Below are 26,426 nucleotides of genomic sequence, written 5' to 3' on the forward strand. Positions count from 1 at the left end.
AATTCCTATGTCTTCTCTGGTTTAAAGGTTTGTGTGTTTATTTCCTGAATGTGATCCTTGTTTTATTATAGCTGTATCACAATTGGATCATTGTGTTAACATCTTTATTGCATACTGTACAGTATTGGAGGCTGCCGAAAATTGTTTGCTTATATTAGCTGCAAGTGCATTTTTCACAGCTGTAGAGTTTTCTAACTGCAAACCAATTCAGAATGGCCGTCTTCCAAGGCTGAAATTCTTTGCAGCATTTTTATCATTCTCATAACACACAAGCATTACTTAAAGCACCATGGATTGGAAACATTTTTGGGTAGTCCTGATGATAATAATAATTGTTTGTTCTTGTATAGCTGCTAGTTTTACGTAGCGCTTTACATAGACATTTCTGCACTGCTTCAAACTCATGCCAGTCAGTGTCTTTACTGACTGAGTCACTCCTTCTGGTGGTCTTTATTAGAACTACTACACCCTGTCTCAATAAAACCTTTTTGTGTACTCACTTTATTGTGAGTGTTGCTAACTGTATTTGTTCAGCTGAATCCCTACCAAAATAACTGTGCAAACTAAAAAGCGTATACATATATTTTTTTAATTATATCTAGAAGTACATTTAGTGAATTTAATTTTGTATTTGATTAACGAGTCAGACCAAACTGCACTTATTAAAACAAAAACAGATTTTTTTTATGTGCAGCTATTCATTATCTTTATTTAAAATGAATTCCCTGAGCTCCTGTTTGATTCATTCTCCCGTGATTGATTGGCAAAGAAACTTTCAGTTTCAATCAATCTTTCAGTCAGTGTAACTCTTGAGGAAGCCGTTAGAATGTGAAACGCGCAGGGTTGGGTATCTGCATTTGTGCAGAACATGATTTTTTTTTGTCATTTGACAGATTTTATACAATATATGCAGTGCGACACGTCACTGATGTTTGCTAGTTTTCCACTTTTGGGTGTAATATGAAAAGGTGTTCGCGCTTCTCTCCAAAGCAAAGGAAGTTGAGTATATTAAAACTCATTAAAATGGCATTGAGTTTAATACACTAAATAAAAAAATGCTGTAAGTATTATCTAATACTACAAAACTGATTCATTTAAAAAAAAAACACACACATATGATATTGTTTACATTGCTCCTTTAGTGCGTTTCTGTATGCCACAAATAAAAAGTGCACCAGAGGAAGTAGTACACTTCCAAACACTAGATGGCAGTGATGATTTATTCAAATATAAACAAAGTACAAGTTACATTCTACAGTATGTTACATTTTGCTTACTGGTCTTTAATTACCTAATATTTATATCCAAATAACTGTTATTATTATTTTCATTTATTTATAGGGTGACAGCATATTTAACAGTTTCACAATGGGGCTGAAAGACAATAATATAGGGAAACACAAGCCCAAAAGAATTGTACCAGATTTATAAAAGGAAAACCTCACTTGCTTACAATAGAAGCCCTTTAATTGTCCTATTTGGAAATATGGTGCTCTTCTTTACACTGTTTTGTGCCAATTTTGTAGAAAAGGGACTCTGCATACCCCGATAATGTTAGAAATGAGGAAGATTTCTCCCTCTTATATATTTTTGCTTGTTCGCTATGTACACTATTAAGAATGATGCACAAGTGAGTACATAGTAAAGTAATTGCCTTTTTGCTTTTATTCTGTTTATTGTAAGCTCCATGGCAATGAAGGACAGCGGGCATCCATCTCCTTGATCAAATTTTTGAATTGGCATTGATTTAGTGACTTTCCTGACACAAGACACTGATATGATGACACCAACGGGACATGCTGTGATTTTCACTGACAATAAAGTTGAAGGGACCCGCCAGGTGAATTTAAAGGACACCTAGTGGCCATATTTTTTAAGCCCTGACGATGTCCCAGCTGGGACAGAAATGCGTTGGAAGGAATGATGTTATGAGTCAATAAACCAATCTTTCACCATTTTTGAGTGCCCACATTTCTACTTCATGCTAGATATGGGGAGCACCCTGATCCAATACTGCACATATGGGTGTGTTTGTGTCATGGGCTGTGGAAATGCGCCAGAAACATTAATGCGTATCAGATGTATTTTTGCCCAGTAGACTTTTCTTTAACTTATTTTTTTTAAACAATGCGTGTTTTGGTAGTTTTTTTATTACTAAGTAATATGCACACATATGAAGGCATCATAATTTTTTCTTAAAATAATATACAAAAAGCATGTAACATGCAATACACTCATGTTTCTTCTTTATATTTGTTTATTTTCTGCTGGGGTTTTGAGTAATATGAAGACAAAATGTATGTCTGTATTAATAAATAAAACAACATAACTCAATACAAGCAAATGTCAAAAAGGGGGTCTGTACTGCATCCATTTGTACTAGACTCAGAAAGCAAAGAGGCTGTGAAAGAAAGATGCAAAATAAATCTAAGGTGTCAATTTGCAAGTCACAAAAAATGCAAGCTAAAGATACAAATCTGCTGAACTCTTAGAACTGGAGTAAACTTCAGTTGGCAGCTGTGAAGACTAAAGCTGCTTAATGAACTTTCACAAGCTTCATTGCCTCTCTGGGAGCCCAAAATATAAAATCTCACATTCCTATTTTTGGACAATACTTTAAGGACACATTAATGCAAATGGTAACAAGTCTTTGTTATTGAAAAAGGAATACATAAACTGTCTGAGATTTTTTTACAATATGACACAAAGTAAGTTATGGTGAGTAAAAATGTAACAAAATCCTTAACTGTACAGCAAAAAAAAAACTATTATGAGCACATTCACATCTCCGACCGGTCCACAAACCTGCTTTCCCCATAGTCCCTCAGCATAAAATGCTTCAACTGCAGCCAAGGTTTCTGGGTAATGAGATGCAAATGAGCACACACATTGTGTCACTTTTTGTTTCTTATCCATTTTAATATGGAAACCAATAAGCTTATGCTTGCTGTTTAACACAACGTATGTGTCTTTGCAGTATATCTACAGATGTAGCAACACTTACTGTCCTTGGCTGGACCGCCGACAGGGGGGGACAGCCGGTATTGCTGTCCCGGACCCGCCCAGTCAAGGGGCCCAACCTCCCTGTCGGCAACACTACAGTTTCAACTCTGTATAGGCAAGCTGGGACATCCCTTTCCTGACTGCCACCCCCTCCCTTCTCCTTGCAGGACTGCAAGGCCCTCCCCTTCCCTCAGCACCTCTCACCTGTCTCCTCCTCTTCTGCAGGACCCTCACCTTCCCTCAGCACCACCCATTCCCACCCTCCCCAGGCCTCTGCGGGCCTGCTGGTCTCTGCCTTGTGCTGGCCATACATGCTCCAGCAGGGCCATCCAGGACCCCAGGAAAGCCCACATGCCCCAGGCCCCACTTATACCACCCTGTCAGGCCCCTTACCCTCCCAAAAGGGGGAAGAGGGTTTATTGTTATGTGTGTAAAGGGGAGGAGGGCTTTATGTATGTGTGTGTGTCACTGTGTGTGTGTGGCTGAGTGTCACTGTGTGTGGCTGGGTGTCACTGTGTGTCACTGTGTGTGTGTGTGTGTGTGTGTTTCAATGTGTGTGTGCCCTGTGTTTGTGTCACTGTTTGTGTGTGTATGTGACACTGTGTGTGCGTTTCTGTGTCACTGTGTGTGTGTGTCACTGTGTGTGTCACTGTGTGTGTCTCATTGTGAGTGCGCATATATTGGGAAGGGAGGTTATAGAGTGTGTGGAGGGGAGAAAAATACATGGGTGGGAGAGGTGGAGGTGTATGGGAAGGGGGGAAGGAAAGGGTGTCCGAGAGTGTGAGGGGTGAGAGGGAGGAGGTGTGTGAGAAGGGGGGGGTTCTCGTAAGGCCGCTGACACCTGGGTGCGGGTCCCCGTTGGAAACGTTAGTTCTGGGCCCCGGGAAAGATTTCTGCAGCCCTGATCCTTGGTGCCACGGACGAACAAGTCTGCAGTGCTGGCGACAGTGTCTGCCATGATGGAGCTGTGGCGGGTCCATGCTTCTGATGGGGCCCCCTGCAGCCTTAATCCTTTGGTGCTGTGACTGGCAGCAGCACTAAAGACACTTAGGATGGCTGCATCTGTATGTTATGTTACCCACTCGTTTTGTTGTGCACTGTTATTTATGGTACAATATATATAGAGTAGACCGCACTTTCTAGAATATAAAAATGAAATTGCAGGGTGCCAACGGGACTAGGGGGACCCAAACCCCCTAACCAATACTACCACACAAAAAGCCCCGGCACACACTGTCTGACCTCCATGCTGCCAAAGACAGAGGTCATTACACTCTGCTCATGTTACTCGACCTCTCTGCAGCATTTGACACCGTGGACCACCCTCTTCTCCTTCACATTCTCCATACTCTTGGTATTCGGAACAAAGCTCTATCCTGGATCGCATCCTACCTCTCCCATTGTACTTTCAGTGTCTCTTCTGCTAACACCTCCTCCTCCTCTATTGATCTCTCTGTGGGGGTACCCCAGGGCTCTGTCCTGGGACCTGTTCTCTTTTCTCTGTACACACTCTCTCTAGGTGACCTAATAACATCTTTTGGGTTTAATTATCGCCTCTATGCTGACGACACACAAATATACTTTTCAACACCTGACCTTACACCTGCTGTACAAACCAAAGTTTCTGAATGTCTCTCTGCTACTGCTGCGGCCGAGTTTATTCGAGCATTTGCCCGTTCTCGGCTGCAGCAGTAACCTGGCGCGTGCCGGAGGGTGCCGGGCGCGCGCCGAAGCCTCGGAGGAGAGGCCGCCGATCGGGGCTTCCCCCTCTCCTTACCGGGTCCGCCGAGTCCCCCGGAACGTCCCGCCGCCGTCGTGACATCCACGCGACACCAGGGCTCCCTCGGGGAGCCCTGGGCACGCGTACAGGCGGCACAGGCACCCGATGATGCGTGACCGCGCATCGGTGATGCGCGGCACGCTGAGGGAGTGCGGCTTGCAAGCCGGGACATTTCCCGGCTTGCGGAATGAGCCGCACTCAGATAAAGTGTGCCGCCTGTGTATATCATCCTGGATGGCCCTCGTCGCCTTAAACTCAACATGGCTAAAACAGAGCTCCTCATACTTCCTCCAAAACCTGGCCCTACTAACTCCTTCCACATTACTCTTGGAACTACGATCATTCACTCAGTAGCCCAAGCACGCTGCCTAGGGGTCACACTCGACTCCTCTCTCACATTCGCCGCTCACATTCAAAACATTTCTAAAACCTGTTGCTTTTTCCTCCGCAATATAACAAAGATACGCCCTTTCCTCTGTTGCTCGACTGCTAAAACTCTGACTCTGGCCCTCATGCTCTCCCGTCTTGATTACTGTAATTTCCTGCTGTCCAGCCTTCCTGCCTCTCACCTGTCTCCCCTACAATCTATCCTAAACTCTGCTGCCAGAATCACTCTACTCTTTCCTAGATCTGTCTCAGCATCTCCCCTCATGAAATCCCTCTCCTGGCTTCCGATCAAATCCCGCATCTCACACTCCATTCTTCTACTCACTTTTAAAGCTTTACACTCTTCTGCCCCTCCTTACATCTCAGCCCTAATTTCTCGTTATGCACCATCCAGACTCTTGCGTTCTTCTCAAGGAAGTCTTCTTTCTACCCCCTTTGTATCTAAAGCCCTCTCCCACCTTAAACCTTTTTCACTGACTGCCCCACACCTCTGGAATGCCCTTCCTCTCAGTACCCGACTAGCACCCTCTCTATCCACCATTAAGACACACCTTAAGACACACTTGCTTAAATAAGCATATGAATAGCACTGTGGATATTCTGAACACGATACATAAAGCTTAGCCCCCTGCAGACGCACTTACCAGAAGTCCCTCCTACTGTCTCTGTACGTTCTTCCTACCTAACAATTAGACTATAAGCTCCTCGGGGCAGGGACTCCTCTTCCTTAATGTTACTTTTATGTCTGAAGCACTTATTCCCATGACCTGTTATTTATATTATCTGTTAATTATTTGATTACCACATGTATTACTAATGTGAAGGGCTATGTACATTAATGGCGCTATATAAATAAAGACATACTATACAATACAACGAAGAATGGTACTATGGATTATGTCACTGAAAGATATTTAATGTGAACAAAAGATAATGCAGAGAGTGATGCAATGCAGTAGTAACATAGTGCAACAACAATGATAATGGGGTAAATACAATAGGGAAAAGGGACAGGGGGGTGGAAACAGAAACAGTAACAAATAAATACACCAGGGGTAGGTTCACAAGGGGGCCACGTAACATTTCGGGGGGATACCCTTTTCTCAAGCCCGTTCCCTCAGGTCTGGAATGACCATGAGGTACTTCCCTTTATCCCTACTGCCCCAATGTCTAATGAAGAACTCAGAACAAAAGTCAGTGGACTGCTATAAACTAGCAAGGTAAGTCCTGGCTACACCAATAGTAATGAGCAAAAAATGAATGAAGATCAGACCATCAGGTGACACGACCCTTTCTCTCTCTGAAATCAGCTCTCCTCCTTCAGTGGTGTGCTGCTGACTGTCAGTATGCCTGGATATAAAGGGCTCCTCTCCTGATGACATCATCAGCATGGGACCGCCTCGGAAGTGGTGATTGGTCTGTGTGCTGTGATTCAGAGCTCTCCAGCTGATCCGAAATTACCACCAGGGAATGTTAATCAGGACATCAGTTCCATCACAGGGGCTATCACAGTGTGATTGTGATGAAATAAACTTGTAGTACCACAGTCTGACCAGCATTTGTGTCTTCTTTCCCAGTGATCATCAATTAGCAGTCACCAGGTTGGTGGAGGATGAGCAGGTGTAGTCAGCCTATAGTGACACTGAGTATCTCAACAATAGAGAGAAAACACACATATGTAAGTGAAAATAAAATACACACATAATAAATATGAGTAAAAAACAGTATATAGTAATTACATATACCTTAGGGGTGACAGATTCCAATTGAGAGAAAACCATACTAAGCCAAATTAATAGCAGAGACTCTGAGTACCAGAAGGTGGTGTAAGAATAGAGGTGATTAACATTAGACAGTGTGTGCTGGGACATTTTGTGTGGTGTTATTTATGGTATCCAGGCAACAGTCAACGCTTGAGAAACTGTACATATGTTTCAAACTTAGGTATGCTAAAGGGATGTTGTATTTCCGGTGACATCTCTGGTGCGAGGTACATGAATTCTAAGATACGTTCCATTAGCAGAAGAAAGTGACATGGTAGTTCCGGTCATGTCACCACGTCAGGAGTGGTTCAAGCCCTGCTTAAGGGGCTTGGGGATCCTCCATCTATAAACACGATGAAGGGCCCAGGGAGCCGAAAAATGTGGGTTCTTCTAATGTGTAAGTTAATTCACTAGATCAGTGGTTTCCCATCTCCAGTCTTCAAGGGCTGCTACTGTAACAGTCCAGGCTTTAATGATATCCTCTCATTAGCACAGGTGGCCCAATTATTTTGACTAAACCACCTGTGCTCATGCAGACATATCCTTAAAACCTGGACTGTTAGCAGTCTTTGATGACTGGAGTTGAGAATAGGGATGGGCGTAAATGTCAACATCTGTTCCCTGGAATTTCCTGGGCTTTCCTTGCAAAATCTGTTCCGTGGTGTGAAATCTGTTGACAGATCTTTGCAACTTCAATCCATACAGATTATTTCAAATCCCCCTATACAGCTCGGTTGTGCGGCTTTAAAGTGATCCCTCCCCTTCGGGATCTATGTAAATCCGTTCTGCGGATTATGTTTAATTCTAATCCGTCGTTGTATGCTAAAAAAAAGAAATGTGTGTGTGCCGAGCACGCACCTTTTAAGTGAAACTTCTTTGTTTTTTGTCACTGTTTTGTCACAGGAATTATATTTGTGATGGTGATGTTTTTCCTAAAAATGTAGACACAATTTTAGGGACAAAACGCAAAGAAGTTTGACTTAGAACGCGCGTGCTCGGCACCCCCCCTGCTTTAGCTATTTGCACTTTTATATTTATACTAACTGTGAATTCCTCGTGTTTGTTTGTGTGTGTGTGTGTCCCTGTGTGTGTGTGTGTCGGTGTGTGTGTCTGTGTGTGTGTATGTATCTATGTGTGTGTCTGTGTGTGTGTGTGTCTGTGTGTCTCTGTGTGTGTATCTCTCTGTGGTGTCTGTCTCCGAGTCGGCAGAGTGGTGTTGGTGCTGCGCCGAGAGCCGAAGGCCTCTGCTCAGGCACGCCGAGCGCCAGAGGCCTTAGGCACACTGAGTGCCAGAGGCCTCTGCGCAGGCGCGCTTGGCCAAGAATCCTTCTGCGCATGTGCAAAGGCCCGAGGACCCTTTTTCCGACATCATGACGTCATTTCTGTGATGCGTTTTCATTACCACATATGACATTTTTCCCATCAAGACTCTGTAAGAACCAGCAAAGATGTTTCACTTAAAAAGTAAGCAATTTGTCGTTAAAAATCACAGCTATCTGTAACGACAGCATGCCAAGCTTCTATTTATAAAATAGTGAATATGCAGGGTTGTTGTTATTATTATTATTTTTAACACTTGTGTTGATCCCTTAAATGGTCATTCAATCTGAATTTTCACAATCATGAAGAACGATCACAGTGTCATCATTTTTGTCAGAAAGATTATCCCGTTCATCTTCATTGCCCAGGGTACCACCACTAATGCCACTTCAATCACAGTCTTTAACATTATCAGCAACAGCCTCATAACCAGAATCCTCCTCATTCATAACAAATGATATTTGAACAGTTGAATAAATCAAATACACCCCCTGCACCTCAAAGTCACCAATTCCATGTGATTTAATTTGTGATGACTCTCCCTCTTCAACATCTGACTGTTTTATCAGCTCTTTAGGGTCTAATGATAACAATGTCGGCACTTTTTTGGCACTAATTGCTTTTTTTGGACTGTGACAAGAAGGATAAGCCTTTTGAAAATGTCAATAGTGGCAGCGGGCATGATGTTTGTATTGACAGCTGTGAATTTATTGCTAATAAAGTGATGTTTAGACCTCAACAGGCTTTTTCAAGAATGAGATGCCACTCATTCTTGAAAAAGGCCTGTTGAGGCCGAAACGTTGCAATTAGATTGTAAGCTCCTCGGAGCAGGGACTCCTTCCTTAATGTTACTTTTACAGTATATCTGAAGCACTTATTCCCATGATCTGTTATTTATATTTGTTATTTATATGACATGTATTACTACTGTGAAGCGCTATGTACATTTTATGGCGCTATACAAATAAAGACATACATACATACATACATTTGCAATAAATTCACTATCTAAATCTGTAGTGCCCTGCTTCTACTATTTATCCATATTGATTTGAAATACCACACAGATCCCTGGACCAGGAGCACCGATAGTTGCATCCATTTCTTTGATTTGTGTTTATACACTGGCGACACACTTTATTCGAGCTCGGCTAGTCCCCCGAATTCGGGTATACCCGGGTGTATTGAGGTTTGTGACTGTTTTCTGCCCGAGTGCATTGAGGTATTTTCCAGGCAGGGATTGAAGCATTTTATTCCCGCTGGCTGCAATACTGCACAGTATATATATATATACTGCATTATAATTCATGAATTTATGCCATCTGGTAGACACGCGAAGCATTGCAGCCTATTAAATCCTAATCATTATCATTTAACAGATCAGCCGCCCGTCAGCCAGGCATGAACCCAGGCTGGGAAGGCAAACGCAACGGGGCTTGTCAGAGGTGAGAAGCGGCGCATTCCAGGTATCTGCCAGGTACATACTGGGTATTTGCTCGAATAAAGTATGTCGGTGCAGTAGGTGTGCAGCATTCCCCAATTTTACCCAAAAGGGGTATTTCATGGGAGGTCGGACTTCTGCAGTGAGATTATTGTGAATGTCATAAATTGACAGTCTCATAAATGTCCTTCCGCTTATACTTGCTTTGACTGTTATTATGATGATGACTTTGAGCACTACCTGTAGCTGGATAATATCACCAGTATCAACAGCACCCCTTTTAATTAATTTAACTTGGTCAAATTTCGTACCGCCATCCCCACCATAATGACCTCCACCAAAATTATGTTCCCCACATCTTTGTCTACTTTCCAAATATTTATTAAAAATACTATAACTGGTATTTCTACTATTACACATCCTAATCTAATTATTTTGTTGCTGAGTGTTAAACCAGCGCCATCTGTCGATCTCCAATAGTGAATGGGTAGATAATGAGTAATTACTAGACTAGAAAAAAAAAAGATACAGAACATGCACTGGATACATTTGATATCTTATTAGCGCATAATTAGCTCAGAATTACTCTGAACATGCTCTAGAACTGCAAGCTTAATAGTTTATTCTTGGGACGAGTTTTTCCACACAAATATCACGACTTGGTCTTATAATAATAGTATAACTGCTGCTCTCTCCATATATCCCAGTGAATAATAGACTATTGTACAATCAAATCAGTAATAATAATCACTGAAAGTAAATCATTTTTTTTAACTTTCCAAAATATAACATAATAGGATAATACAGCAGCAACACATCCACCCACCAGCCCACTCCTAAACCTGCAGTAAATGGCTTCAGATTGAGTCTGCACAACTATTTATAGTCCTCCTCGGCTCCTTCTTCTTATCCAGGGATTGCAGATTACGGATTTTGGTTCAAATGATTAATCCGACCTTTGGATCTGTCTGTGATAGAAAAATAGTATCTGGGAAAGATGTATCGCCCTTTTTAAAACTGCAAACCAAATGAGGCGACCGATCTGAGGTGGATCGAAATCTGCTAGAATATCTTGCCCATTTCTAGTTCGGAATCATTGCACTAGATCATCCATTGCAGTACTCTGGGTTCCTCATACATGGCAGTCTAACAGTATTGGCAAAGTCCACACAAAACAATCACTTTTTAAAGCAGCTATTCAAGCTGGCGATTTGTAAAAGTTTTTTTTTTCAACTTCAATATTTTCATCAATACAATTAAAACATACCATGTGAATAGCAAAGCTGCCGATTGATCTGTTCTCCTGTGATCGATCGGTGAAGATCGGCGACATTCTACCAGGGAGCGATCTAATCCTCTGTGTTAATTCATTCAGTAGAACGCATATGCATATTCATATGCGTTCCACTGATGTGTGTCTGCTCCCGATCCCAATCACATGGTGCAGCAGGAGGAGAAGCAGACAATGAGTATCAGCATAGATCGGGGGAAAACAAGCGCAAAATACTGTGAGTAAAAAGGATACTTATAGTCCCAATAGTAAATATAATTTCCTCCGATGGGTGCCGCACCGGGTTGCAGGTGGGTTCGTTCTAAACCACTTGAATAGTAGAAGAGGAGTATTCCAATGCGCACAGTCTCCTCCAGATTGGAAATATATAAAGAGAAGAAGAACACAATAGTGTGATACTGTATAAACCGATACAAGGAAAGATGGTATTACACTCACGTTTAATGAGATCAAATGGGCATTTCGGTTAATGAGTTTAACCACGCTGATATTGCAGACTCTTCGTTATCAGGACACCTCCGATGATGTGCACACTCTCCAACAGCAGGACTCCCGATGCTGTGCAGGCTCACCGATAGCAGGATTTTCTCAATAGAATAGATAGAGCACAAATAGTGTGATACTGTATATATACGTATTAAATGTATACTAAACAAAATATACACTCACATTTTGTGTTATAATCATTCGCTTGTGGTTGTTCAAGTAACCAACTTTGAAGGGTTTTCTGGAGTCACAGGATACTTCCAGTAGAAAAAGGGAAAGGCCGCAGGAAAAAGGAAAATTAATCTTTATATGAAAAGCAGATTGCAGAGCTGCACACAGACAGCCAAAAAGATGCACTGAAACGACTGAGTCCCCACTCTCAATAAACCCCAGTGATGGCCATACACCAGGGGATATCACATGGAGGGGGTACAGAGATCCAGACCGCTCCAAGGGGTCTAGTGCAGTTCTAGCAAGAGAGAAATGTGAGTCCCAACGCGTTTCGTCTAATAACACTTCTTCCATCGCTTCTCATCTCCCTGTAGTAAGTTGTCTGTGTGTGTTTGAATTATGTATTGAAGCACTACGATTGGTCCATCCCTCTGCCGAATCAGTAGCTCAACTGCAGCGGCAGTACCTTGACAAAACTGCAGCGGCAGTACCTTGACAAAGCGCTCTGTGCAGCGTGAAACCTTGGTGGGGCTTTCTGGCCCTCTTTTTTCTACATGACCATTAAATAACTATTTTTTTATGGGACACACACTCTCCTGATAATTTATTTGCTGGGTACTTGTTGTAGTGCTCTTCCTCTTCTCCTCCTTTTTGTTACTTATGAACATTGTGAACTGGAGGCTTGTCATTGTGCTAAGTATTGCCTCAGCATTTCTACAAATAGATTTGACTGTTCTTATATCTGTGAGCACTTGTTGCTGCCACAGCCTTGACCACACTTATAAACGGATGTCAAGCATATTATAATCTGTTCCCATCTCATGTACACTGCCGCTAGGCAGACCAACAGTGTGACAGTTTTGCAGCATTGTTTTCAGCATTTGCCTATATATTCATAGAGGCTGTTATCTCTGACATCATTGTTTCTTATGTTAAACTTCTGTGTAGAGCTCTTCTCTGTCATTAGATGGGATTATATACATTCATCTCATGTATATTGTTCACAGGGTGTATACTCCTGGTTTCTGCAGGGCCCTTGGTATAATTGATTATTTGAGCTAGGGTTTATCATCAGTTTTTGCTAGTCTAGCAGCTTTGATTTTCTGACCGGCCGGTCTAACAGGTGGAAGGCTAATTACATGCCTCACCACTCTGTGGATACTGTGTTTTATTATAAATAGGGCATTTAATACTGATTATAGCTATTGGCGTTTATTTATACCAGGGTTTTTATGTGGTTATGTTCCACACTTTTGAAGTATATGAGACTGTTTTATTATGTGTTTTCTGTGACGTGTTCTTTAATAAATTTGTTATACTTTTTGTATATCAGAAAAAAGGGAAGGGAAAACACAAAATGGATGTGCCCCCTAAAAGAATTCACTTAAATGCACACCAACAAAGTGTAAAAATTAACTTTTAATAAATTCCTTAAAACATATATTACCAAAGTAATGTGTAATGTGAATTAAAAATGTATTAAATCATCGCTATCAAGCAACCGTGTCATTAATTATAGAATCATACTATCCCAATAAACCAGTGAATATTGGTGGGATGTAGAGGACAGGGGATGCTATGAGTCAGGGTATTAACCCCTCTGGAGCAACGGTGAGACCAGATAGTAAATAGTATATAGATATACACAAGTAAGTGGCCAAAGGATTAAATACCCTGCTTTCCTGCTAGGTATAACTTCACTGCACACTTACATAGAGATTAATCTAAGTAGTAGAGCTGGCACATGCAGTGATGATGATGGTATATTAACTGCGTCATGAGACTACCAAGCACAGCAGTGCTGGGGTGAATTCACAGTAATAGACTGTGAAAAACGCCTCACATGAAGTGCAGGGATTGCAGGCACACTGACTATGAAATAAAATTATTAAGTAACTAACTCATACTGTATGGTCTACACAGTTAGGACCAGGAGACTGCAAACACTACAATAAAACAGCTCCAAGTAGGAGACTGACAACATTGCGCGACCAACGCGCGTTTCCCTCCAGCAAAGGAGCTTCTTCAGGGACAAATTTTACTGGGGGAGAGAAGTCTGAACCCTTTTATACCCTTACAACACCCTAATTACAAAATCAATAGATATCAGCTGTTGCACATGCGCATCAAGGTCACATCCAAACTGACTCCAAAAATTGCTCAGATGTTAATAAATACAGTTTCTGGGGAAACCTTAGTGTTATACCTTTATTTTGCCGCATCCGCGTCATTATCCAATCGTTTATAAAGCTTATAAGGCCATAAATCATAAGCGCCGCATAAAGTATCTAATGCGCATGCGCACGGACTTGGAAAACATTTCGGTTAGCCCGTACAAACTGCGCATGCGCGCGAACTTAGAAATAATTCCAGTCAAGTATCTAATGCGCATGCGCAGGGACTTAGGAAACATTTCCATTATTGCCCGTGCATATGGCGCATGCGCGGGAACTTAGAGGTAACTCAGTATAGTTGGATGTGAATCGCGCATGCGCAGGGACTTAGGAATAATTCCATATATGACCACATTTGTTGCGCATGCGCGGGAACTTAATCATTGAGCCATCCTGTCACATGCGTATTGCGCAGGCGCGGGGACTTAGAAATTTTGACAATTTCTGCCCATTCTTTACGCGCATGCGTGGGGACTTAGAAATAATTTCATTCGAGCCCATTCGTATTGCGCATGCGTAGGGACATAGAAATTTGCCGCGATTTCTAGCCGTTGATATTGCGCATGCGTGGGGACTTAGAAATCTTTCCAGTTCGGTCCGTATGAGTGGCGCGTGCGTGGGGACTTAGAAAATCTTCGCGATTTCTGCCCGATGGTATAGCGCATGCGCGGGGACACAGAAATTTTTGTGGTATCTCCCCAAACACAGGCATTATACATTATGCCCAGGTAAAGGCATATAATCAGCAGGAGTGGACTGATGCTGACAAACAGTCACAAACCTGCTGATGGCACAAGAATATAATTGTAATACAACGAATATACCGGGTGCTGGCTATAAAGAGAAGGGGGAGAAGGGTATATACGACCTATGTTGCACATTTTTTATATAGGGTGATTATACAAATAAAGTTGGTTATATACAATCCACCATAAATATATTTTATTACACAATGTGTCAACTTAAAATGCAGTGAAAGATAAGTTGATTTAACAGTTCATGGGGCATAAATGTATATATGTACAAAATTCATTATCTATAATTATTATGTACAGCACATATACACACCTCACACAAACACTAAGCCCACTGTTGGGCTTAGGACTTTAGTATTATAGTCACTAATCTAAATAATAATAATATTGCTAAAATCTATTTAATTATTTCAATACCAAGCGCTGGAAACTGTCATAGTGGACAGTGAAAATGACATAGCTGGTTGTCAGAGAGACCAGTAAACTATATATTCACAGTATGTAAGAGAAGGATACTCATGTCCAAATAAATGACCCCCAGATCAAATAAAGGGCATAAAAGTGAACCCCTCATTGAGGCCATTGGGACTCCTGGTTTTTAACTTATAGATCCATTCCGCTTCGATACGAAGCAAGGATTGGTCAGTGTTTCCGCCTCTCATGGGACATTTCAGTTGATAAATGCCCATGAATTTAATTACACTTGTATCGCCATTATGACATTGTGAGACGTGTCTAGCAACCGATGTCTCTGCAGAGTGTTTGATGGAGTTAATGTGTTCAAGAACACGTCTGCGTAATTGTCTGGTTGTTTTGCCAACGTATCTCTTACCACAGTTACATGTGATACGATAGATAACGTTGGTAGAGCGACAATTAATGAAGCTGTCCACGCAAAATTGTGAGGTATTGTCATGATTAGCGAATACTTTGCCAACGTTGATATGTCTGCACGCCTTACACCCCGGGCAGCGGTACATGCCTTTAACGGGACTCAACCAAGTTGTGGTCCTAGCCCGCTGGAAATGGCTATTCACTAAAGAGTCCCGTAGGTTCCTAGACCGTCTGCTGGTGATAGTGGGTCTAGGGCCTATAACTTTCACCAGATCGTCATCTGCCTGAAGAAGATGCCAGTGTCTAGCAAAGATCTTTTTAATAGCCCACCATCTCTTATTAAAAGTGCCAATGACTCTGATTGTCTTGTCCTTAGCTTTTTCCTTATTGTTGGACAGGAGTGAGACCCTATCGCTATGTAGTGCCCGATGATAAGCCTTATTCAATGTTTTGATGCTATACCCACTGTTGAGGAACCTGGAACGAAGTTCTTTAGATTGAATAATAAATTCTTCGATCGTAGAGCAATTTCTCTGGAGACGGTGGTATTGCCCTATTGGGATACCCGCTATAAGGCTACTGGGATGCTGGCTCTGTGCCAATAGCAAACTATTGGTTGCTGTGCTTTTCCTGAACACCTTAGTTTGGATGTTTCGTTCACAATCAATATAGATATTCAGATCTAAAAATGTTATTGATGTGGTACTCAGCACAGTCGTGAGCCTCAGATTGAGCGTGTTTGTATTCAGCTTCTCCACAAATTCGTGCAGAAGTTGACTGGGTCCTTCCCATAGGAGCAGGATATCATCTATGTATCTGATCCACATGGAGATGTGGTCAGTATACATAGATAGTTCCTCATTAAAGACGTGGGTACGCTCCCACCAGCCCAGGTACAGGTTGGCATATGTGGGTGCACAGGCCGTGCCCATAGCCGTACCTTGGGTCTGGTGGTAATAGAGCCCGTCAAAAACAAAGTAATTATGTGTTAGAACATAATTCAATAGGTCTAACACAAATGAGTTATGTCGGTTGAATCTACAGTCCCTAGTAGTTAGAAAGTATTTGACAGCAGTAAGACCATTCTTGTGAACGATGGAAGTGTATAATGACTCGACATCTAGACTTACAAGAATGGTCTGGGATGTAACGTGGATACCGTCCAGTCTCTTCAGTGTGTCTTTCATATCCTGAACATACGATGGGAGACTGATGACGAAATCCCTCAGGACCTTGTCCAGATAGATACTGCTGCCTTCGGACAGACAATTATTGCCCGAAACAATTGGGCGACCGGGTGGGGACTGTAAACGTTTATGTACCTTCTTTGATTAAATTCATCCTTTTCTACACGTGAGTGCTGCGGATTCCATTTCTTATATATACACATACATACATACATATATATATATATATATATATATATATATATATATATATATATATATATATATACAAATATATATATATATATATATATATATATATTATATATATATATATACAAATAAGACTGCGCCTTGTGATGTGAACCAATCCCCAGCTGAATGGTATATCAGCCAACAACTATATAAACCAATTAATGTGGGGTGTGTTGGATACCAATCAGATGATGTGACAAGAAAGATCCAATTTTTTTTTATAAAATTATAAAATATTATGAAAGTAAATATAAAGTAATAAAAAACTTAAAATAAATAAAAAATAAATGTATGTCTATATGTTGCTGTGATAAATGAAACTGAAAGGAGCAGCATATAATACCAAAGGAAGGGTTAAGGGAAAAACAGAAAACAGAACAAAGTGGGACAAAAAATAAATGATAAATACAAATGCATAAACTGATGAAAAAAAGTCCAAAGTGTATGGATCAGTGGTAAGATCTTGCTGCAACCAGGAACATGCTGCTTTCCACGGGGAACCAATGAATTCCAAGCCAATCTGTACAAAAACACAAAAAAGAAAGCGCCCGATCCTAGTGCAATATGTCCAAAAAAAAATCCATTTATTTCCCTAAAAAAAATCCAACAAAATGCTAACTCACAAACAACAGATTAAAACAAGCGTTTTATGAGATATACTCATGCACCGGACGAGGATACAGCTACTCAGCTCACTCCGTGTCGTCACCGCATGAATCTGCAGGGCTCCACTGGGTCTCCATTCAGCAGGAACTCAGGATCGACACTGTGGTTCAGATAGTCCTCCGGAAACAAGGCTGGTGTAAGACAAGTTCCGGGTGCAATTGTGTACTGTGTCTGAGCTGGAAAATAGTTGCCTATTTCATATATTGAATCCAAGATGCAGAAGGTAAGTGTCCACTTCAGCAACGCAACATACACCCTACGCGTTTCTTCACATTACGTGATTTCATCAGGGGATGGATCTAGGATGTAGCATCATTAGTATATATAGATAAAACAGTCCAATCAGAAGAATCTAGCTGATTAATTTGATTAGTACCAGTTGAGGAAGACTCATGTTACATAACCCTTTGTATACCATACAAAGATCATGCTAGTGGGTTCACAGCAATATAATGTGACAAACAATGAATGACAAATAAAGAAATATACATTAAATAAAAAATATATAAATAAAATCTATCGTTATATAACCAGTCAAATAAAGGCAAAAAAATATATAACAAATATAAAGATATGGAAAAAGTGTAATAATGACTCCATAGTGTTTGTATGGAATCTATATAAAAACTCTCCCTCTCTCTCATGTGTTTGAATGTAACTAAGCAATATCTATTTAGTCTGTGATAAATTACATTGCTGTTAAACACAGAGCTATATGAAGGTACAGTATATATAAAAAAGGAAAACCTCTTTAGTAAAATGAATATAAAAAATAAAAAAATATAATAACAATGGCAACACTATTTAAAAGCAGCAACATGCCAAAATGAGAGAGAGAGAGAGAGAAAAGGAAAGGGGGAAGGAGGACTAGAATGAAATACAAACATGTATATAAACACAAAATTTGTATATTAAAAAATGTATGAATATATAATGCAAAGAATATTTTCATATAACAGACATTTGTATTTCGTAGTAAATAATAAATATAATAAATGTAGATTAGAACAAATTGTCAAATTTGGTCAGCTCAAATATAAATTAAAATAACTAGATGACAATAAATACTATTCATTTGAGAGGGGCTTGTATGAGAGAACCAAATTAGTATAACCAACCAGGATAAGATAGACAGATGGTCCTAAACTGGTTCCAAGAGGTTTAAGAATTAACAAAAAACCTACTTTTGAAACTGATGATCAGTTTAAATTAAATTAGAACCAGACTTTAGAAAACTGTTCCTTTTCTTTAATTCGACTTCTTATCACATACCGTGAAGAAAAGTTGATAACTATTGCAAAGGAAATTAAGGAAGTACAAGAAACCCTCACTCCATTTGTGGAGAGTGAAGAATTTAAAGAATTGGACAGTTTGGTTGACAAAGGAGTACTTAAATATGAGGAGGAAATTTTGGAACGTAAGGATAACAAATTTGAAAGAGTATTAATGATTACGCCACAGATAGAGTGAGAGATTGGAGGGGTAACAAAAGGGATGGTTCTTATCATCATACTCCACATAGGCAGGGACGTAAATCAAGTAAGAAAAGAGATAAAAGCAAGGAATCAAGTTATACTAACACCTCCAAACCCAAAGTTTTTAAACACTTTGTAAGGGCTAGTAATAGTACGAATTCCAATTATATATCTCCTAAACCTATTATAATAGAGAACAAATTTGAGGTTCTAAGTGAGGAACTATCCTCTGCAACTATGGGCCCTGAATCTAAAGATAAAGGTCATACCAGTGGGGCTATATCTAAATCATTACCCAAAGATTTGAGTAGACCATTTAATAGCTCAAAAAAAGAAAGAAAGCTCCCTATTAGCCGCACAAGAGAACACCTATACCTATATTAAAAATGACTATTTATTAATAAATGATTAAAATATATTTATTGCAGCAAAAAACAAACGTGAACCAAAGTGATTAAAATAAAATAAATTAAAAAACGGAGGAGGTAACTATATGCCTAGTTCAAACTAACAGTGTATGCAAGGAATAACTATTTTGAATCAGAGTGTCCCACTGCTATATGATTATACTAACAGTGGTAGTTATACCAATACAGTTCTATGTAGTTTGAGGACTACACCTAAATGGAGAGTATAGCTTAATTTAGTGTGTGCGCTCAAAATAATGTGGTATATTTGTTGAGCCAGCTAATGCTAGTATACGGATATATACACACACATATATACCAGACCAACAGGTTCAAAGGTAAATGAACCTAGAGGTCTGTCATGATTAGCAAACAGCTATTTCAAGATCACAAAGTATGTGTCTTGTACTCGGAACCATACCAAATAGGAGAGTAGTCAGAGTGTTGTGCTTCCTTTAGGAGGCTCCGAAACACTCTAAATTAGAAAAGGCAACAGACCTCTCCGTTATAGCCAGCGCACTAGGTGGTGATGACGCTTAGCCTGCCTAGTAGCACACCTGAGAAATTTAGTCTTTTTGTAGATCTGAATAGGTATGTAAGAAAGATAACCCTCATGAGACATTTTGCAATGAAAAACAAAGAAAAAGAAATCATTTTTACTACACAGGAATTAAACTGTATCAGAATTATGACATCGCAAATGTCAGGCACCACACAAATGAGTGGAGACGAGTTGTCATTGGATGTTGGTATCTTGGATGTTCCTATGGTGCCACAACCAGATTGTAACTATTTTTCACAATATTCCACACAGAATCTGGGTACTGAGGATTTCGTTCCTATGGTGCAAAAACAAAATGTGGATTGTGTTTTACAATATTCTACACAACTGTCAACAGGAGTTTTGAATCCTCCATTGGCACTAAATCTAGGAAGTCTAACTACAGATAATCCATTGCCAAATGAAAATACATACGAAATGAATACACCTAAAATTGTACATTCTCCCTTTATTCCCAAATCAACTTTTTCCCTTACCACTCTAAAGTTGGTTTTATAGACACATTCTATACTTTAGTTGTAAGGGATTTCGAAAAATTATGCACAAATGTACCCACCTTACAGAGAAAAAATCTACATAAAAATGAGTTACGTATTTTAAAAGATCTTAGTCAACACAGTGACATAATTATTAGACAAGCGGATAAAAGAGGAGGAATCGTATTGCAGAATAGGGAAGATTATGTGGCGGAAGCCTACCGCCTTCTAGATGATAATGCATTCTACATTGTTTTGGATCCGGATCCAATACTAGATTACCAAAAACAGTTTAAATTACTACTATTGGAGGCACAGTCCCTAAGCATAATTGATAAAATGGAATTTGATTTTTTGTTTAAACGACATCCTAGAACACCGGTATTCTACCATTTACCAAAAATCCATAAGGATCCGATAACACCACCGGGCAGACCGATTGTGTCGGGGGTGGAGTCAATGACGTCCAGCGTGTCACAGTATGTAGATTATTATCTACAGCCAATTGTGGCAAAACAAAGATCTAATATTAAGGACACGCTGCACGTCATTGACTCCATCTCTGAAATTCCATGGAAGTCCACATACATCTGGGCCACATGCGATGTGGCCTCTCTATACATGTGCATAGATCACAAAAAAGGAATACAATCGGTCAGATATTTTTTGCAGATGGAAACAAAACTGGACATCATTCAAAGAGATTTTATTACAAAAGCTATACGGTTTATTTTGGAGCATAATTATTTTTTATTTGAGGACAAATATTATTTACAGGTCTGTGGTACAGCCATGGGCACCAGGTTTGCCCCCAGCTATGTGAACCTATACATGGGGCTGTGGGAGAGCACCCATGTGTGGGGGAATGCTAGGCTGGGGGCTGGACTGGTGTTCTATGGCCGCTACATAGACGATCTTTTGTTTATTTGGGATGGAGAGGAACAAGAACTAATAGATATTTTTCAAACTTTCAACATCAATAATATGGGACTAAAATTCACATTTGAAGTTAATAAACACATAATCAATTTTCTCGACTTAGTTTTGAGTGTAAATTTGGAAAATAAAATCCTAACTAAAACTTTTTTTTAAAAAGTAGCCACCAACAGTTACCTACATAACACGAGCAACCATTATAAGAGCTGGTTGGAGAATATCCCCAGGGGCCAGCTTCTCAGAGTCAGGAGAAACTGTTCCCTTGACTCTGATTATATAATCCAGGGGGCTAGTCTCGTTGATAGATTTGTGGCCAAAGGGTACAATGGGGCCACTGTGACAGATACTTTTAGGCAAATAGGGCTACTTGACAGGAAAGAACTGTTGGAGAAATCAAAATTAAAAATTAAAGATAGAAGTAATAAGTGTATTGATACAACAACTAACAACTATAAATCTCTGTGCTTTATTACTCAATATAATTGTGCTCACTCCAAGATTAAGTCTATTTTGAATTCTCATTGGAACATCTTGCTAAACGATCCCATTAATGGTAACAGATTACCTTCCAGGACGCCAGTCGTGTTTCAAAAAGCTAGGAATATCAAATCCCAGTTGGCACCTAGTAGACTAAAGGCCGCTGATCAAAAATTGATTACAAATAAACAACCATCTAACGGCAATTTTCTTTGTAAGCGTGCAAGATGTCTAACATGCAAGCATTTGAAAACATCAAATTCCATCTCATCTCATTCCAATGGTTCTTCACACTTAGTCAAAGGACACATCGATTGTCTAACCTCCTTCGTGGTCTATGCCATTTCATGCCCATGTGGTATTCAGTATATCGGAAGAACTGCACGCCCCCTAAGTACACGGTTCCTAGAACATCGGAGAAACATTCTACATGGGTTAAAAATTCACAGCTTGTCTCACCATTATCTATCCAAACACAATCAGGATCCTACATCATTGGCAGTTATGGGTATTTGTCAAGGATTGGACTTCGGCTGAAGTGGATCCCAGTGGCAGGAACAGCAGGGAGCGAAGTAGGGGTCACAAGCAGAGATCAGAGGCAGGCGGCAGGTAGTGAAGTCAGGAAACAAGCAGGGGTCCGAGGCAGGCGGCAGGTAGCGAAGTCAGGAAACAAGCAGGGGTCCGAGGCAGGCGGCAGGTAGCGAAGTCAGGAAACAAGCAGAGGTTGGCAATGAGGAAACTGGAACAGGATGATAGCAATAGCTAGCACAGCAGTAAACACAGGAACCTTGCAGGAGCTAAGGAACCAGTATAAACAGGCAAGGAGGAACAGGAAAGGGAGGTTTATATAGGCAGGCTGGGAGGTGGAGCACAGGTGCAGAGGTGTCAGGTATCAGGGTCAGGAATGTTCCTTAGTTTAGCAGCAGCAATCCCAGTGGACAAGTATAGGTACTGCAGGCTAGAACAAGACATTGAGAGTGGCAGCAGTCCCGGTGGCCAAGCATGGGTACAGCAGGCTAGAGAATATGACATTACTCCCCCCTCCCAAGAGCGTTCTCCGGACGATCCTTGCTAGGCTTGTCTGGATATCGTCGGTGGAAAGCTTTGACTAGTCGCGGAGCATGTACAAAATCTTTGGGTTCCCAAGATCTCTCCTCTGGGCCATAGCCCCCCCAGTGAACCAGGAACTGTAGTTTCCCTCGGTGTAACCTGGAATCCAAAACTCTTTCCACAATGAATTCCTCTTCGTTATCCACGAGGACGGGTTCAGGGGGAGGAAGTCTCCATCCAGGAAACGGGTTCTCACTGAAAGGTTTCAGCAGAGAAGAATGAAACACAGGGTGTATTTTGATGGTCTCACGAAGCTCTAATCTGAAGGACACTAGATTTATTAGTGCTGAGATGCGAAATGGCCCGATGTATTTTTGGCTGACCGAATTCTTTCCAATAGTTCAAGAATCAGAGGTAATGGGTACCTGTTCTTCACCGTAATCTTATTTAGTTCCCGATAGTCAATGCAGGGGCGTAGAGAACCGTCTTTCCCATGAAGAAGAGCGCAGCGCCTGCTGGAGAAGTAGAGGGTCGGATAAAACCCTTTGATAGGTTCTCCTGTAGGTAGTCATTGAGGACCTTCAATTCCGGTTCTGAGAGGGAATAGATTCTTCCAAACGGAATGGCAGCACCCGGTAATAATTCAATGGGACAGTCATAAGAGCGATGTGGGGGAAGCGTATCTGCGTTCTTCTTGTCACACACATCTAAAAACTCAGAGTAAGGAGCCGGCAGAAGATTTTCTTGAGACGAGGAAATCTTATGTATTCCTACACACTCTGGTATAGGAGTTTTAGGTAGACAGGCTAGCTGACAGTGCTCCGAGGGAAACGTGAGGGTCTTTGTCTTCCAGTCAATTAGTGGGTTATGGATCATGAGCCATGGAATTCCCAGAATCACTGGAAACAAAGGTGATGGAATGAGACCAAAAGAAATCTTCTCCTGGTGATTGGGCTCCCTGATTAGTGTTAAGTTACCGGTTTCATGGGTAACAGGTCCAGAGCTCAAGGGAGAACCGTCAACGACTTCCATCCTTTCTGGCGATTCCTTGGCTACAAATGATACCGAATTGTTCTTGGCAAATTCTATGTCCATAAAATTCCCTGCCGCCCGAGTCGACCATTACTGTGGTTGAAAAACGATGTGTTCCTTCCTCGATTATAATAGGAACCAGGAGGTGAGGGTGTAGCGAAGGAGGGTTATCTTTCCCTTGAGAAGCAGAGAAAACAGTCTTTGAAATAGGGTGCAGCTGATTTCTCCTAGGGCTCTGGAAAGAAGACCGCCTGGACTTGTTTGGGCAATCAGCGAGATAGTGCCCATCATTTCCGCAATATAAACAGAGATCTTCTGTTCGGCGTCTATTCCTATCCCCGGTTGAGATGGGTCCCCGCAGTGTATTTACTTGCATCGGCTCCTCCTCAGTCTCCCTGAAACGTCTTGGGGTACTGACATCTCTAAACCCGGGGTTGCTTGGCATGAACCCCTGTCTCTCCAATCGTCTTTCCGTAAGCTTGCAATCAATTTGGATGCATAAACGGACAAAGTCCTGAAATCTCTCTGGGGTCTCCACCCGGGCTAGTTCGTCTTTAACTTGCTTCGAGAGACCCTGCCAAAAATGATATTTCTGCGCGGCCTCATTCCAATCAGTATCGTTAACCCATCTGCGGAATTCAGCGGAGTATTCAGCTGCCGAGCGTCTTCCTTGACGAAGATTGTTCAGAGTTGCCTCAGCGGTTGCACTACGATTTGGGTCATCAAAAATAAGACTCATGGCTTCGATGAACTCCTCCAGGTCCCTTAGTAGTGGGCTATCTTGTTCTAACATAGGGGAGACCCAAGCAAGGGCTTCATCCTTGAGCAGGGTTATGATCAGTCCAACCTGGGCTTCTTCGGTATAATAAATGATGGGCTGAAGCTTGTCTGCATTGATTAAGGAAATTCCGGAAAGATTGTTTTATCCCCCCAAATTTTTCCGGAAGCGATATACGGTCTGCGGTTAGCATAGGCACAGTGTTTTGACCAGACAAGGTGATTAAGGCTGCACATAGTTCACGATTCTCAGCTTCCGCGGTGGCGGCTTGTTCTTCCAAGCGGCCAAGACGATTAAACATGTGTCTTTGTTGTTCCTGGTAACCAACCATGATATTTTGTAAGTCATGAAGTGTCTGAGCCTGGGCCGGGTCTGTTCCAGCGGAATCCATGGTAGGGCCTGTTTATTCTGTCAAGGATTGGACTTCGGCTGAAGTGGATCCCAGTGGCAGGAACAGTAGGGAGCGAAGTAGGGGTCACAAGCAGAGATCAGAGGCAGGCGGCAGGTAGCGAAGTCAGGAAATAAGCAGGGGTTCGAGGCAGGCGGCAGGTAGCGAAGTCAGGAAACAAGCAGGGGTCCGAGGCAGACGGCAGGTAGCGAAGTCAGGAAACGAGCAGAGGTCGGCAACGAGGAAACTGGAACAGGATGATAGCAATAGCTAGCACAGCAGTAAACACAGGAACCTTGCAGGAGCTAAGGAACCAGTATAAACAGGCAAGGAGGAACAGGAAAGGGAGGTTTATATAGGCAGGCTGGGAGATGGAGCACAGGTGCAGAGGTGTCAGGTATCAGGGTCTGGAATGTTCCTTAGTTTAGCAGCAGCAATCCCAGTGGACAAGTATAGGTACTGCAGGCTAGAACAAGACATTGAGAGTGGCAGCAGTCCCGGTGGCCAAGCATGGGTACAGCAGGCTAGAGAATATGACAGTATTCTGAGTCATTAATCACAATTTACTAAATGGAGATAGGCATAAATTTCTCAATTTACGGGAGATCTATTGAATTTATGTTTTGGGGACTTTGGCTCCAGATGGCCTAAACGACTGCATTGATATTAGTACAGTAGTGTAGCTGGCGATGGTAGCCATAAGTGTTGACATGACATAGAGGTCTGGTTTGGACATGTTCCCATGTCCCCTCTGTGTCAGTCTCGTGAGGGTCTCATCTTGCACATCTATTCAGTATCAATATATATTTTTATGTCACTTACACTATTCATGTATATATATATATAGATTATCTCTTCACCATATATTCATTTTTTTGGCACTTCTTATTATTTTATAACACATGTAAATTTATAGTCACACTTATCCTTCACATATCTAATAACACATCATTAATTATACACATTATATATATGGTCTTTAACTTCATTTATAATATATAAGCACCACTACTATAGTCTCTTCCAGCATCTATGGGTTGAGTGGACTGTTTAGTATGGTCTGGATTTACTTTAATTTACTTTTGATCTCGGATACAAACCCTCGGTTCATTTACCTTTTTCTTTCCCTGTCCCCCCCCCCACTCCCCTCCCCCCTTCCCTGTCTGACCACTTTTATAATATTCTAGTGATTATACTTATATCCCCTTTTATCTCTTTTCATTGCCTGTATTTTCGGGTTTTTGACATCCATACATTCATGTGATCTCACTATTTGACATCATCTATATTAGATTATATATTTAGTCCCTTTCTGCAATAATGGTCTCTCTTTCACTTGACAGATTTACGTAA

The sequence above is a fragment of the Ascaphus truei genome, chromosome 3 (genome assembly GCF_040206685.1).
Source record: "Ascaphus truei isolate aAscTru1 chromosome 3, aAscTru1.hap1, whole genome shotgun sequence".
Taxonomy (NCBI): domain Eukaryota; kingdom Metazoa; phylum Chordata; class Amphibia; order Anura; family Ascaphidae; genus Ascaphus; species Ascaphus truei.